We start from the raw sequence: 8324 nt of genomic DNA on the forward strand, positions 1-8324 counted from the left end.
ATTTCGTATGAGGTTCTGGCAATTAGATAAAACTAAGTTAGATAACATACGATGTTTTAAATATCTTCTTGAATTTGTATTGTATATTTTAACACTCACTTGATAAAATGGTAAACAATTAAAACGATTAAATGATTAAAAACTTGAAAAGACTTGTGATGGTATTTTGAAGAGACAATCTTTCATTAATTTTTTATATTATTGGAAATATTATACAGATGTGCATGTTACATTGTGAATATTTGGAATAGAGAGAAAAATAATAATAAGAATTTTGTCCTTTTCGACATCTTTGTTAGTTTGTTTTTGAATTTCACGCAAAGTTACTCGAGGACTATCTGTGCTAACCGTCCATAATTTAGCAGTGACAGGCTAAAGGGTTACTCTTTTACCAACGAATAGAGGGATTAACCGTCATATTATAACGCCTCCACAGCTGAAAGGGTAAGCATGCTCGGTGACGGGGATTCGAACCCGCGACCATTAACCCCTAAGTCGATATTTTTGAACTGTAGTAAAGTATGAATATAATAGTTTTGACATGTTCCAATTAAACACTGTTTAGATCGGTATTCACAAATGTAATGGTAACAGTTTATAAAGTTTCAAGTTTAATTTTTGTAATAAGAGAAGTTGTCCAACTGAACGTTTGCAAAACATACATTTGCTGAGACTGTGGTGTTATCCATAAATATGATTGTATTTGAGAAAGGAATTTAGAAAGTTTCAATATATCGAGGTTTATGTGTATTTATTTGTTTGTTTGAAGTTAAGCACAATGCTACACAATGGACTATCTGTGCTCTGCCCACCATGGGTATCGAAACTCGGTTTCTAGCTTTGTAAATCAGCAGACATACCGCTGTGCCAATGGGGGACGGTTTGTTTGTAAGCCATGGGAAACTGGATCAATTGCAACATTTAAAAAGGCGCGATAGTCGCGTGGACTTGATTTAATTGTAGCATTTAGGAGTGTGTAAAATTAATGTCGGTGTAAGTGGGCTTCGACATCTAGGAGGTACTGAAACTAATTAGCGTATTTCTGATATTTAAAATGGTGTTTGGTATTTCGAAATGTGATATAATTCATGTTGGATTAATTTTTTTCTGATAATTTATAGGGGGGGGGTAAAGAAAAGTAATGATAATTTAGGCCTGCGCCAATTTAATGTATGTTTCTTAGAATATATTCATGTGGACTTTTCATGCCATCAAGATTTGTGAAAATAATATAATAATACGAGCTTTTCCGTTACAGAGATTTGTATAAAAAAACATACTCAAATGGACTTGTAACAAAATATGTTGGTATGAGTTTCTTATACTGCATAGAACTAGGAAAGGTAGTATACCTATACGAGTTTCTTGTACAACAAATTTGTGAAACGAATATATAAATGTGAACATCTTGTATAACAAAGACCTCATTGAATTTTCTTTTTTTTAGCTGATAGAGCCTTGTGAAGCGAGTTGATTTCAGTATAAAGAAACGATTGAAAGTTATGTAGGAATGAATCAGTTTAAATATATGTATGTGTAAATAGGTTGGGTTTGTCGTATTGAACAGTGTGAGCATTCTTTAAACGTTGAGTAGTTTCAGCAAAAAATAATGTATGTTTGTAAAGGTCACATATACAAGTTGGTTTTAAAGAAGGGCGTGAAAAACTGGTGTAAATGAAATTCATATAATATTTTTATGTCTTGTGGATTTGTTATCGATATTTTCAGTCATAAACCCATTAGAGTCTCACGAGGTTCAGTGAGCCTAAGGTAAATCCTAAATCTTCATTAGTTCAAAAGTTGTCCCCCAGTGACTTACATCGCTAGTAACCGGGTTTCGATACCCGTGGTGGGCAGAGCACAGGTAGCCCATTGTGTAGCTTTGTGCTTAATTACAAACAAATAAACAAAAGCTCAGAAGTTAATAATAATCATAAATAAAGATAACATTCAAAATTATTTTAGTATTATAATCAATAATATTAATGAAACTAGTTTTAAAGAAAATTTGAGTAAGAATTTACTAACAAAATACAAATACAAAACAGAAAAAAACGTTATTTCCTCCTAAGTTCCGTTCAGTTTTAGAACGTCTAAAATCTAAGACACTGAATCATGATTATATCGAGAAAATCATTGCCTAGAAGTCATAATTAATGCCATTTTCTTCTATTGAACAAGTCAACAATGACTATGATGTATTCCGTTATATAACATTAAACAGATGTCGCCGGAATAAAAAATATCGGCTTTAAAATGTATTGCAATAGGTTAAACGTTTTATATTTACTGATTGTTATCCAAATTAAAAGCATTCAATTTCTGGCCTGGTGATTATGGAATTCGAGTCACAGTTTGAGGTCGAATCCGACCCTTGAACATGCTCACCTAGAGTTGACGGTTTGGGGAGTTAATTAGCTACCTTTCGTCTAGTCTGTAACTTCAACTTTAGAGGCTAGCGCAGATAGTTCTATAGTAGTTTTGATTAAAATTCAAAACTACTCTAGCATTTGATTCAGACCTTTTTTTTTTCATTTTATCAATAATGTTTCAGCGTTGAACCGATTTTCTACCGTATTGTACAACAACGCAATGTTGCTTAAATATCTCGTGATACCACACTGTCACTTTCATCATGTTCAACTTGGGACATGATGGTGGATGAAATAAAATATGCGGCCTAACTAACTAATGAATGAATATTTGCTGTAAATTTCTTATCAATGCTATAACTTTGGCCGCCAATTTTGATTTCATTCAAGTCGCACGCTCAGTCCTTTTTGGCTGCACCTTTTTTTTTTCACACCTAAGGCATTTTTGATTAGATAACATTAATTTTTCCCAATACACACCAACAAACAACACCAAATAAGAAAGTGACACTCAATAGTAACCCACATTAGCTTTAGGATCGCAACCCTATTATTCGGAACAGAACTTTACTTTACCGAACCAACCAGATTCTTTAAATATATATGGTGGTAATGTTCCTCTCTAAAATAGTGTTAATAGCTTTCATTATAGGAACGCCATGGAATTTAGATTAACAGTTTCTTGTCACCACCCCCATGCTATCGGTACAGCCGTATCAAGCATCAATATTTATGCTAATTGCTTAAGCTAATATCACGTGACGTTAAACGCTCTTTAATTAGGATAATTTCATAAAATTTTGCACGTTTATGCTTAAAAGTTTGTAATGGATAATAAATAATAACCTCTCACCCGTATGATTCTTTTGAAAACTTGAGATAGAAGCTGCTAATCTAGTTTGCTTGGCCTAACCAATACTTATGTATCTGCACATGCTTTCACCCTAGAGTGACAAGAAACTATAAACGTTCCATCCACCTTTACTCTTAGATGAAGCTAGTGAAAATTTCAGATCGATAGCAAAAACTTTTTGAAAAAATTGAGCAGTTTTTGTTGAAACATTTAGCACATGTTGCTTATATTTAGACCAAAGTTGACACTAATTGTAAATTGTAAAGATTTATCAGTGTACCAAATTTGCAAAAAAAATCCATAAAATTTAAATACGTTTTTCTATCAAATAAAGTTTTCGTACTTTCGGTGCAAAGAAAAAATGGGAAGAGACTCAATGAAAATTTGAGATGTTATATCCCAGGTATTTCTTAATGGATTGCCTTGAAATTTGGTATGGGAAGTAAGAGTCCTGTAGAACACATCCACTGACATATCACACGTATAAATCTGTTCGAATCAACACAAATACCTTGTAATATATTTTTAACGACCGACTTTAACTTAATCTTATTTTGAGCTAACGTATCTAAAAGCAAATTAATGGCATCACTAATACAGAAAAATTAATACTATAATGTTGACTAATATGTTGATTAATACAATAATGTTGACTAATATGTTGATTGATACAATAATATTGACTAATATGTTGATTAATACAATAATGTTAAAATAGTTTTGGAAGTATCCAAGCTCTTTCCATTTTCAGTTATAATCAGCAAAATAGTTTTTTTGGATAACGTATTATCCAATACAACATCCAGACACATGATAGTGTGTCGTACGGCAAAAACAATCTGCACGACATACTGTGTGTTAATAACAGGAGTGATTGTTTAGCAATTTCCCACTTTCTGTAGAACGGAATATGGTAATTTCAACTATCAGATATTTTCAGAGAAAATTCATTAAAATCTTTAGATATTATGCTTATAAAATAAGAAGCGCATAAATATTCTTATGCAAATAATCTGAGAAGTGGTTTCTTACTACCTTTGAAAGTAACATTATATACAACTTTCTTAATAAACAGAACACCCCTAAACAATTTAAATTTGTCGTTCCAAAAGAGATGTTTATTAGTACCGTAAACTAGCCAACAAAAGGTTAACTAGTACGGTTGTTCTGAGAGAATAGTTGCACCTTCAGCTAAGATAACTTTTTCAGTTTATAAGACAGAATACGCCACCATTAAAGGATTCTAATTTGTTTATCAATATACCTCGTTGTCTACGAGCCTAAGTCGATTATACTATACAAAGTGGCTACGACCTCGCCTGGCAAATATCAAGGCAGAAGATAAAGTATTGGATTTATGCGAGTGGCACTTAGTCTTCCATTTAAATTATTCAAAATTTAAACAAGGATCGGTAATGTACCCAGTAAGTACATGAAAGAGAATCTACTAATTAAGACTGACAACAAAAGTGAATTAAACGAAGTCAGTTGAGAATGTATGGCATCAGAACAGCAACGCTCTTCCAGTGATATTTGTAGTGTAGAATACTTTAACATGTGGGGATTGCATTGTTACATACATGAGATAATTAGAAAACGTGGCCATTTTGACAGTGAAAGATACTACTTTGTTGTATCAGCTGTGTAGAAAAACAAAACGGTACGAATATAAATTCATAAACTTATAAATTATTCTGTAGATCAGATATGAAATAAAGGCCAAACCTAGAAAAATCACGCTAACTGTAAGCAGCCATCAAGAACTGTTATTTTACTAGCATACAGATGTATCTGATCTTCTGAAAGATTAACATGACATTGAATTACTTATGCAGGAAAACTAAAAACAAAAAACTGGAAAATATAACTAAAATAACCACCTTTAGTAATTTCTTATAAAAATATTTGTTTTAATTTGGTAACAATGTTACAAAATGTTCTATGTTGTTATTCATGGTGCCTAGAAATAAATCACAATTCTTTTTTATTCATTTGAAAGTTCTATACGTCACAAACATTATACAGAACCATACATATGCTCTCAAATATACTTATTTTTAGCCTTAAATAATATTAGCAGGTTTCCCAAAAAAATTTATCTGTCTTTTTTTTATTCATTCATATGCTGTAATAAGACTAAAATGAAATCACATTCACGTTTATGTAAGGCTGAAGTTTATCTCCAACGATATTATACTAGAGAAAGTCTGGTAAGGCTGAAGTTTATCTCCAACGATATTATACTAGAGAAAGTCTGGTAAGGCTGATTGTAGTTAAATTGTCTACAACCATTTTGTGCATAATAAAATTGGTTTGTGTTATATATTACCATATCAATTTATATTCAAGTAAGGATGAGGATTGATCAGAGAAAAATACGATGAACATTATATACCAACTGATCGATCTCTTTAACTGTGGTCAAGATTCGACTATAACCAACCGTTTAACGCGAATATAGTTAAAAGAAGTTAACTGTTGCCAACAGCCATTCATAAAACAGAGTAGGTAAGATGCAGATAGCAAAGTATAAGTTAAAGGTGTTTGTTCCCACAAACTGTACACATTGGATGATCAGAAGCATGTGATGTAGCTTGTTGAGTTTTATTTCATCCGTTTCTGTACACTGGCGTCAGATTAAAAATGTGAAGAAAACCACATGATGCATTTGTCCTAACTTGTGTTGTTTTATCACTGTAAATTACTGTAAGTGGTGTAATAGTGTTGAGGAACGTGTTTGTGGCAGGGATTTGTTTTTTGTATATTAGGAGGAAAGCAATATTCAGAGCGTACCTGAACGTTGTTGTCTGATGTATTCACTCTCAATGCAACATTTCAATTCTGTTGAATAGGTCACGAAAACTAAATACTCACGTTTACGTCACCGAATTTTCTATTTGCTGGTTGTAGGTTTCCTAATATTGATTGTGAGGTCCTCTTATATTTCAATCTCAATCTCAGTCGCTGATCTGCGAAGAATAGTGAAATCACTAGTTCGAACAGCAGCGTTATATTCGCTCATGTCATGGTAGTACACGTACGAGTTGTTCATTTTGAATCCAGAGAGTGTTCAGGAATGTCGTGCTGTGCTTCACAAAGACGAACTTTTACTTTGGTTTCAGGCGAAAAAATCAAGCAAACCCGAGTTCTGTTGCTTGAAGAATTTTCTATTTGAAGCTTAAAAAAATATATTTTTCAGTTGAAAATCCCTTCTAAATATAATATGAAAAGATAATTGCGGGAAAAAATCATGAGCAGTATCTACGATTATTTGACTTCCTTCATTAAAAAATTCATCATCAAGATAGAGTTGATAAAACTTAACAGTTGAGTAACGCAAAACTAAGTTAAGGATTCCCAATTTTATTCAGTGTTTTTTCAGTATTAAAATTTTTATGAATTTTTTTTCAAACAATACCCTAAACATGGTCCAATACAGGAAGTGAATAATCAGTTTTACTACAATGTGCTATCTGTGCTCTGCCCACCACAGGTATCGAAACTCGGTTTCTAGCGTTGTAAGTCCGCAGACTTTCCGCTGTGCCACTGGAGGGTGCAACAAGTTTAAAGTCTCTTCTTACAAGGATTAAGCATCCCCACCACCACCAGTGGCTCAGCGACAGGTCTGACGACCTAGAACGCTAAAAACCGTGTTTCGATACCCGTGGTGGTCAGAAAACAAATATCCCGTTGTGTAGTTCTGTGCTTAACAACCAGCAAACAAGAATTAAAATTAAGTTTCTTTTAAATGGAAGTACAAATTTTTCACAACGCTAAAATCAGAGGTTCGACTCTCGGCGGTGGACACAGCAGATAGCCCGATGTAGCTTTGTTATATCATACACACGCACGCGCGCACACTCTCTCTCGTCTCCCGGTGGGACAGCGGTAAGTCTTCGGATTTACAACACTGAAATCGGGGGTTCGATTCCCATTGGTGGACACAGCAGATAGCCCGATGTGGCTTTATTATAAGAAAAGCACACAAACAAAAATTTTCAACCTTAGAATATAGCCAGTGTAAGTTTCTTTGTGAAAAGTACGTGAGAGAAAAGGGAATAAACGCGGGTGAAAAGGAATAATCAAGAATTTAACTGAAATATGAAAGTAATCATAATTCATATTAATTCTAATAGGCGGCGTTGCGTTGATTGTATATACAGCTCAGGTTAATGATACGTTTATGTATTTAAACAAGTGTTGTCGTTATGATGTGTGAAATTTACTTGTGACAATAGTAGCGCTTGATCTGTTAAAACATTTTTATTAAACTCATCTAAGAACATTTATGCTTTTTGATCGCATCAACTTCTAAGTCAACAAGTTTCACAAAGTGTGGGGAGCGCTCCCCAGGGGGTGCGAGCAATTAGGTTGGAATCAGTAGTGCAATAATGCAAAATTAAGCGCTTTAATGTGTTTTTATTAATGAAAATAATAAGTAATTACTACAACCCATATAGCATTTTAAAATGTATCCGAGTTTCGATACCCGTGATGGACACAGCACAGATAGCTCATTGTGTATCTTTGTGATTAACTACAAACAAACAAAACTTACAAATACAAGTTCAAAATTATTAACAATTCACAAAATATTACCCAAATCCATCCAATCATTCATCGGGACCAATAATGACCGAGCAATAACAGTACACGTTTTATTTTTTGGATGATAAAATCCTTAAAAGAAAATAAGACAAAAATATTAAAGTTCGTTTTGTTGGATTTCACGCAAGACTTCACGAACAGTATATGGGCTAACCGTCCTTAATTTTGAAGAATATCATAGAAGTAAGGCAGCTAGACATCACTATCTACCGCCAACTCTTAGACTATTCCTGTCAGACTCTCACTCTTATATCGTATCGATGAATCCAAAGAGCGGAGAACGATTTTTCTTCTTTTTATTTTTGGCGGTAATCGGGTAATGGAACGAGAAAGATGGAATTCTCTCTGGTCCACAGTCCAGCATGTGATCCAAAAGCTTAATATTAATTTGTAAGGAAGAGAAGAATACATTTCTTTGTAATATTTATTGACAATATGTTTTATGCTAAATATCAGTCTGATTCCAATTATAGGAAACACAAATGGACCTA

The 8324-nt window shown here is 33.3% G+C and overlaps 1 protein-coding gene across 1 annotated transcript in view; it reads right to left on the reverse strand.

Annotated features, from left to right (window-relative positions):
- Nucleotides 1–8324, reverse strand: part of LOC106458600 (FMRFamide receptor-like) — a 108036-nt gene that overhangs the window by 51131 nt on the left and 48581 nt on the right. The gene's annotated exons all lie outside the window — the stretch shown is intronic.

The sequence above is a fragment of the Limulus polyphemus genome, unplaced genomic scaffold (genome assembly GCF_000517525.1).
Source record: "Limulus polyphemus unplaced genomic scaffold, Limulus_polyphemus-2.1.2 Scaffold491, whole genome shotgun sequence".
Taxonomy (NCBI): domain Eukaryota; kingdom Metazoa; phylum Arthropoda; class Merostomata; order Xiphosura; family Limulidae; genus Limulus; species Limulus polyphemus.